Source organism: Cibotium barometz, chromosome 14, assembly GCF_041138505.1.
Source record: "Cibotium barometz isolate CiBa-2024 chromosome 14, ASM4113850v1, whole genome shotgun sequence".
Taxonomy (NCBI): domain Eukaryota; kingdom Viridiplantae; phylum Streptophyta; class Polypodiopsida; order Cyatheales; family Cibotiaceae; genus Cibotium; species Cibotium barometz.
Genome location: NC_141059.1, coordinates 31,022,080 through 31,031,273, shown reverse-complemented (window position 1 = coordinate 31,031,273; position 9,194 = coordinate 31,022,080).

Here is a 9,194-nt window from a genome sequence, read left to right as displayed (position 1 = left end):
CCGAAAGTTCATGCAAACATAAAACTAGTCACACCACTTACACACCCAATATGAAATTGCCTTTTTCTCAGCATCAACTAGCTTTCAAACAATCCTTTAATGAAACCATTATGTCACTGATGACAATCCTCAAAGTCTCTGGTTGAATCCTTATTTCCCGTCATTCATTCATCGGTGTACTTATGGCATTATTGGCAACCAAAATGCTCACCACCTGTTCACTCAGGGGCCTTTTCCATAAATCCTAGCTCATAGTCACCGGCAATATATTCATATAACAGAATGGAATCTCCGTGGAAGATCAGCAAGATCAACCCACAGATCCATATAAAAGAGCCATGGACTCATCCGTTGTTGAGGACCAGCAAGGTCAATCAACCAGATCCATGCCCGGTTTCAGAAAACAACTCTTACTCCTTGTTCCAATATCTTCCACGACGCACGTGTGGGTATCTTCGGTGACCCAGAGCCCGAGCACCGTATGGTCAGCACTCTCTAGGATCCTTCGCAGGTAACCTAGCGCTTCACTCATAGGCCGCTTCCTTGATCCCTCATCCACCGTACCGGAAGCTCACCATTTAAATCGAACCGAGGCTGGTCAAGACCTCGATCGACCTTGCTACGCGAGACGTCCTCCATTGACTCTCCGTCAACAGTTGCAACTTTATCAGTTCGGTCTTCATGACCTTAATCCTCAAGACGGTCAAAATGCTTCCCCAGCATTCTTGACATAAAACAGTCATTTATAAACAGTCACAAAATACAGTTTCTATAACGAACTCTCGTCTTTCCAGATTATCCACTCTCGGACCACATTACTTATTCCACATTCCATTCAATGTGTACTCATTCTCATCCATTTCCTCATATCAACGACACATTAATTCACATACACATTCACATTCACATCCATACATCCACATTTACATGCATACATCCATTCTCACATCCTCATTTATACATCCACATCCCATATCCACATTCATACATCTACATCTACATGCATACATCCACATCCACATTCCCATTCACATCTATACCTCCACATCTACATCCACATACATACATACACCCACATCCGCATCCATACTCACATCCATATATCCACATCTACATACATACATCCATTATCACGTCCTCATTCATATATCCACATCCACATTCCCATTCACATCTATACATCCACACACATACATACATCCACATCTACATCCACATTCACATCTACGCATATACATCTTCATGCATACATCCATTTTCACATTCATACATCCACACTCCCATCTCCATATTCACACATCCACATACATACATCCATTTCCACATTCCCATTCATATAACCCCATATGCCTTCACATCTAATCTTTTACATCACATCCATTCTCGCCCTATCACAACCTACATCTTATCCTATCACATACACTTCTTACCTCATCCCATACACATCTTATCACATCTTAATTCATCTTATCACCTCCTAACTTATTTCATAAGCATCTTATCACCTCTTATCACATCTTATACACCTCTTATCACATCCTATCACATCTCATATCTATTTATAGAATACAAGAGAATTCTTATATTTGATATAAGATTTCTTTACACATTTATTTATGCATAAATTCCATTTAAGGAGATTAATACTTTCGAAGTAAAAATCAATCTTTTATGCATCTTCCTATGCATAAATTCATTTTAAATGAAAATGACACTTTTGAATTGAAATTCAATCTTTTATGCATCTTCATATGCATAAATTCAATTTGGTAGGAATTACACTTTTAGATTAATACTTTCGAAGTAAAAATCAATCTTTTATGCATCTTCCTATGCATAAATTCATTTTAAATGAAAATGACACTTTTGAATTAAAATTCAATCTTTTATGCATCTTCCTATGCATAAATTCAATTTGGTAAGAATTACACTTTTAGAATAAAATAATTTCTCTTATGCATCTAAGTTATGTATAAAATCCATTTATGATGAAAATCACACTTTTAGTATAAAAAGAATATCTTTTATGCATACCTCTATGCATGAAATCCAATATGATAAAAGTAACACTTACAATAAAATAATCAACTTTTATGCATATCTCCATGCATGAAATTCAATTATGATAAAAGTCACACTTTTATAATAAAATAATCAACTTTTATGCATACCTCTATGCATGAAATTCAATTATGATAAAAGTCACACTTTTATAATAAAATAATCAACTTTTATGCATACCTCTATGCATGAAATTCAATTATGATAAAAGTCACACTTTTATAATAAAATAATCAACTTTTATGCATACCTCTATGCATGAAATTCAATTATGATAAAAGTCACACTTTTATAATAAAATAATCAACTTTTATGCATACCTCTATGCATGAAATTCAATTATGATAAAAGTCACACTTTTATAATAAAATAATCAACTTTTATGCATACCTCTATGCATGAAATTCAATTATGATAAAAGTCACATTTTTATAATAAAATAATCAACTTTTATGCATACCTCTATGCATGAAATTCAGATATAATAAAAGTCACACGTTTATAATAAAATAATCAACTTTTATGCATACCTCTATGCATGAAATTCAGATATAATAAAAGTCACACTTTTATAATAAAATAATCAACTTTTATGCATACCTTTATGCATAAAATTCAAATATAATAAAAGTCACACTTTTATAATAAAATAATCAACTTTTATGCATACCTCTATGCATGAAATTCAAATATGATAAAAGTCACATTTTTATAATAAAATAATCAATTTTTATGCATAACTCTATGCATGAAATTTAATATAATAAAAGTCACACTTTTATAATAAAATAATCAACTTTTATGCATACCTCTATGCATGAAATTCAAATATGATAAAAGAAACACTTTTATATTAAAATAATAATCTTTTATGCATACCTCTATGCATGAAATCTACATATGATAAAAGAAACACTTTTATATAAAATAAAAATCTTTTATGCATACCTCTATGCATGAAATCCAAATATGATAAAAGAAACACTTTTATATTAAAATAATAATCTTTTATGCATACTTCTATGCATGAAATCCAAATATGATAAAAGAAACACTTTTATATTAAAATAATAATCTTTTATGCATACCTCTATGCATGAAATCCAAATATGATAAAAGTAACACTTTCATAATAAAATAATCATCAATTATGTATAACATAAAAATCAATTTCTCCATGATTACAATAAAATTCTTTCAAATAATCTAGATGATAATTCCTAGAATATAGTAGGAAGTTCTCTTTTCATGCTTTGAATGAAATTATTTTATGTGTAATTTTTATAAAAATTTTACCATAGCTCTGCTACTATGACTGATAAATCTCAATTTATTTTGAAGGATAAAGCTTATCATTAAGGGAATGATTAGAATTATCCCTAATTGGATCATTAACCCAATAATGGATTGAATTATCAATATTCATGAAATACATAAACTAAAAGCATAGAAAAAAGCCATTAATTTGGCCTCAAGCATGGATTAATCTTGGATTAAGAAAAGCTTTACGAAAAGCTTCATTTGGATTGACAATGGGTCATGAGTATGACCATTTCTTGAGTGAGAGAGAGAAATTACATAAAAACCATTAGAATTAAGCATAAATGGAAATTTATGTAATTCTTTACTATCATTAATTAATTAACTTCAATAGCACTCATCAAATTATGTAACTCTTCACTAGCATTCATCAATTAACTTCAATAGCATTTAAAGACCATTCCAATTAAGCTTCTCAAGCTTGAGAGGGGTTGAGAAGAGAGAAGCATTGAGAAATTATAGAAAAGATCAAAATTCACCATTTACCTTACAAATTGCTTGATTCTTTGTTCACGGTAGAGGCCCCCAACCAATCAATTGGTTAAGTATGTTGATGGAGCCACCAATGGGGATTGAAGAAAGAGCGAAGCTCCAATTTCTTCAATTTGGAGAGAATTTTAGAGAATAGTAGAAATTAGCATTATTTCAGCATAACTCTAGTATAGTAAAATTCTTCTATTTTTTTCAAAGGATTCATGTTCTATTTATAGGAGAGGGAAGCTCTAACCAAAGCTAACTGATTTCTAGAATTTTCTAGATTTCAGTTTGGTTGAATTTGGACTAGATTTGGACCTAGTTTGGTTCCTTTTTTATTCGGTTTGGTTCCATTTTGATTTGGTTTGGTTCAAGAGAGAGGAGAGATAAAAATATCACAATTTTTATGAGTTTAAAACTCATTCAAGCATGTGAAATATGCACCTCCTTTAATGGACTCCCCTTCCTTACATATGTGTCAAAATGGAATCATTATACCCAAAATATCTCATATTTTTAATATTGCTCATAGTTTTTTACTAATAAACGTTGTACATTTTGAACTCTTCATCTTATGTGAGCATTTACTCATTTTTGGATACCCAAAATATCTCATATTTTTAATATTGCTCATAGTTTTTTACTAATAAACCTTGTACATTTTCAACTCTTCATCTTATGTGAGCATTTACTCATTTTTGGATACCTAAAATATCTCATATTTTTTATATTATTCATAGTTTCTTACTAATAAACCTTGTACATAGTCAACTCTTCATCTTATGTGAGCATTTACTCATTTTTGGGTATCTTCTTTTACAAATTGGATTTATCTCCTCCCTACACATGGATTGATGCTATTGGCCCATAGGAACCTTAATTGGACCATAATCCAAATTTTTTTGAAAATCTAGACCCTTAGGTTAAGGTCCTTTATACCCATTTCCAATAAATTCCAATTGCACATTGGAAAGTTCTTTTTGAATTTCTATTTCAGAAAAATTGATTTTAATAATATGAGAAATTTTTCTATCTAAAAATATTCAAAATCTGAATATTCTCTCTCTAGAATATTTTCTCTCTCTATGTCAAAATAGGCAGAGACAAGATCTTTTATATTTCTGAAGAGGGGATTGATTACAGGAGAAGATGCTGGACATCTTGAGAGGCTGGGGAGGAATCTTACATGATGTAGCCACCCGGTTATGAGTGTGATTCACACCTACATTGTGTGTGTAGGTTACGTAAAGTCCTATATGGCTTGAAGCTACAAGCACCCAAAGCATGGCCAAACAAGATCGGGGAGTATCTTTTTACCATTGGATTTCAGATATCTAATGTAGATTTTTCACTTTATGTGAAAAAGACAGATAGAGAGATCATGCTATTAGTCATCTATGTGGATGACTTGATTGTCACTAGATGATAGTAATGCTGACATACATGATGTCATCAAGATTTCGAAGTAGAAGTTTGAGATGAAGGATTTGGGTGAGCTGTAGTATTTCTTCGGCATAGAGGTGGGAGCCTGGAGATCATGATCATCGATAGAACTTATATAAAGACCACCTTGAAGTGCAGTTTAATGGGGGTCACTATAGTCTGGGAGCCTAGAGATGATCATAAATATTATCAATGAAGTAGGCGGAAGAGTTTGGGTCCTAAGTCCCTGAGAAAATTGCATTCTCCGAGAGATGGCACCAAGACACTACTTTTAGCTTCTAATATGTGGGTGAGGATTGAATGGAAAGTCAAGAGTCACTTGAGGACCCTCCTATATAATAGGGGCATGGGGCACACTCAAGGGAAGCTTGGAGGCTTGGAGGCTTATGCTATGGTCTCTTGTGTAGAGGTCCATATCTACTCATCTACCATTTCACACTTTAGCTACATGCTATTGGATTGGAGTTATACCTCTTGATGGTATGGGACATCAAGGTAGAGGTATGATGTATTTCATTTATTATTCATGTGTGCATCCCTTGGGCTCGGGGGTGGTTGGGTGGTTGAGTTTATGCTTGATTTATGCATGTTTATGCATAACAATTATCTAGAGAGATCTTAGGGTTTTAACAATGACCAATATCAGCAAGAAATTGTCAAAGCCAAACAAATTCACGAGTTGCTAAAGATGCAGCTACATATTCAGACTCTGTAGTAGAAACTGCAATACAGCGTTGTTTCTTGCTAGCCCAAGATACCAAACAGCCATTGATAAAGAAGCAATTACCACTGGTGGATCGCATGGACAAGTTAGAGCTTGCCCAATCAGCATCTAAATAACCCAAAATATTAAGAGAAGTTGATGAAGATATATCTTCTTGACGGTGATATACAAGTCCGAAATCTGCAGTGCCCTTCAAGTACTTCAAAACATGTTTAGCTTGAGACCAATGTCTTGTAGATGGAGAGGACAAGTATTGTCCTAACATATTTACTGCAAACAGAATATCAGGACGAGTGCTCATGCACACAAATTGAAGATAACACAAGATTAGCATAGGGTTGATTTAAAGCTAATGATTCAGCCTCAGTATTTGCAGAAGTACTCCTAGTAGAGCTAATGATTCAGCCTCAGTATTTGCAGAAGTACTCCTAGTAGAGCTTGCAAGACAAGGAGTGTTTGCCAAATGTGCACTAGCCAATCCAAACTTTTGAACAATATCTTGGATAAACTTTTTTTGACGAAGAAGCAAAATACCATTGTGACGATACCTTTGAACTTGAATACCAAGGCATGAATGGATGTCGCCAAGATCCACCATATCAAAGGCTGAGGATAAAACCTTTTTTACTTGTTGCATGAAAGATAGATTATTAGACACAAGTATAGTGTCATCAACATAAAGGGACAATATCACAAAATGGTTATCCACATTGCGTGTGATATAAAGATTTGGATCAGGGAAGCAAGAAACAAACCCCTAAGATGTGAGAAATTGATCAATCTTGATGTACCATGATCGTGAAGCTTGTTTTAGTCCATACAAAGCACGGTGGAGTTGGCATACAAGATGTTCCTTTCTGGGAATTGTAAATCCTTCAGGTTTCTCCATATATATTTCCTCCTTTAAGTCTCCATTAAGAAAAGCCGTCTTAACATCCATTTGATATATTTCCAAATCAAACTAAGTTGCAAAATCTAGTAGTACTCGAATGCTTGTACTACGAACTACGGGTGAAAAAGTGTCATGATAGTCAATCCCTACAATTTGTGAGTATCCCTTTGCAACACTAAACGAGCTTTGAATTTATCAAAGGTGCCTTTGTTTTAGTCTTGTAAACCCACTTACATTTGATAGGAGTACGATCAGAGGGTAGATTGGTAAGAACCCATGTACCTTTCGAGATCAAAGACTCATATTCAGCTTCCATGGCTTCCTTCCATTGTTCCTTTTGTGGAGAGGACATAGCTTCTGCATAAGTTGAAGGATCTTCACAAACAGCCAATACGTGATTAAATGTTTCAAGATCATCATCATATACATGATTTGCACCATGCTCAAGTTCAATAGGAAGATCAACTTAGATATCAAGATCTATAGTAGTCTCCTTTGAAACCGTAGGATGAACATCAACCAATATCCATCAAAAGAGTGTTGTCATCATGTAAATCATTGTCCAAAAGTAGAAAAGGAAAAGAAGTGAGTAAAGTTTTTGTATCATCAGCATCATCTGTGGACCACGAACCTCCCATCAATTGCTCATTGAATATAGCATCTCGACTAACCATTGCCTTTTGAGAACTTGGATCGTAAAACTTGTAAACCTTTGAGTTGTCAGAATAACCAATAAAAATAACCTTCAAACCTGAAGGTTCTAGCTTGTGTCGTGTCTGTGGGATCCCACTGCCCCCTCCACGCATCGGATTCCGAGTTACTGGCAGAGGAAGCAGCTCCCTCTTGCGCGGGGCAGGGTTGCCCACTCAGGGCCTCGCCCTCGAATGTCTGGGCACGAGACTAAACTGGTGGTCATTCCGAAAACCGAAACCTGGAAAATTTCCCATGCCTGAAAAACGGGGACGATTCCACCATTTTGAATTTCTTAACTAATTTTTCTAACGAGGTCAAGATACTGAACTAACCTTCATCTGAATAAACCAGATAGAAGGGAAACTATTACAGACATAACTTGAAGGAATCAACGCTTTTTTCCTAATTGAATCAGGCACAACCGTTGATCTATTCATTTGAGAAGTCTTCAGGGTTATTATTTAACTATTCAAGTTCTAAGCGTATTCCTATTGATAAATTTTATTATTACTCTACTGATTCTAGCCTAACCCCATCCGGCCCATGGGTTAGCCACCGCCCAACCACTGGGAATTGGTAGAACCAGACAAGTACTCACCCACCCATAATTGAATGCCTTTCTTAACTTTTGCTTTAAAATATAGATACGCACACACTCCTCTTTAAACTTTAATTTATAAAACAATCCATTGACAAACAATTATTGGTTACAGATGTCATAACTTAAAATTTCCATTCAATCCTTGTTTCTCACAAAATACACTCTCGACTCTCCGTTGAGACTAGCAGGTCAGCAAACGAGATCTAGTAACAGATTACAAGAGTTTTCTCGTCATCATACATATATATATCTTCCACGACATACACATGGGTGTCGTAAGTATCGCGAGCCCGTGCATCGCCTGGTCAGAACCCTTGAGGATCCTCCTTAGGTTTCCTGGCACTTCACTGAGGGGCCGCTTCGTTGGCCCTTGCCCATCATACCAGAAGCACACCATTTTACACCATACCTGGGCAGGTTTTTGTAGCGTGAGTCGTCCTTTGAACACTCCCCGCCCCAGCTGTTGTTGTAACCGCACTTCCCTTAGAAAACACATATACCGAATGCTCCCTCCCCCCAGCATTCTGGCGTAAGACGATCCTTTAAGAAAACAGGGTTTCTATGCAAGTTTTCAATTTTGATTTTCTTTTGAATACAGTGAGTATATCTTAATTCCGTATCCCAAGACTTATAGATCACTGGTCTGGATCCCCAAGCAGAATTCCTCAAATTCTAAATTCTTGATCCTCAAATCAAAATCAAAGGTCTCAACTTAGTTTCAGATTCAGTAGGGTGATTTGAGTGTAGATTACTGAACTGGTCACATCGTCTTTTCTTGAAACTGACAAAGGAGTTATGTCTTGGTCATAGTCTGATTCAGGGTTTGAGTTTGGAAGGTTCTCCCTGAACTATCTTTCTCGAAGGGTAATATTTCAATTATTACTTTATTGAATTTCATTCATTGAGTATTTTGCTTAACTGAATTCAAAACTAGCCCCACGAATTCCTACGAGGAATAAATTAATCATTTATCTAAAATTTTGACT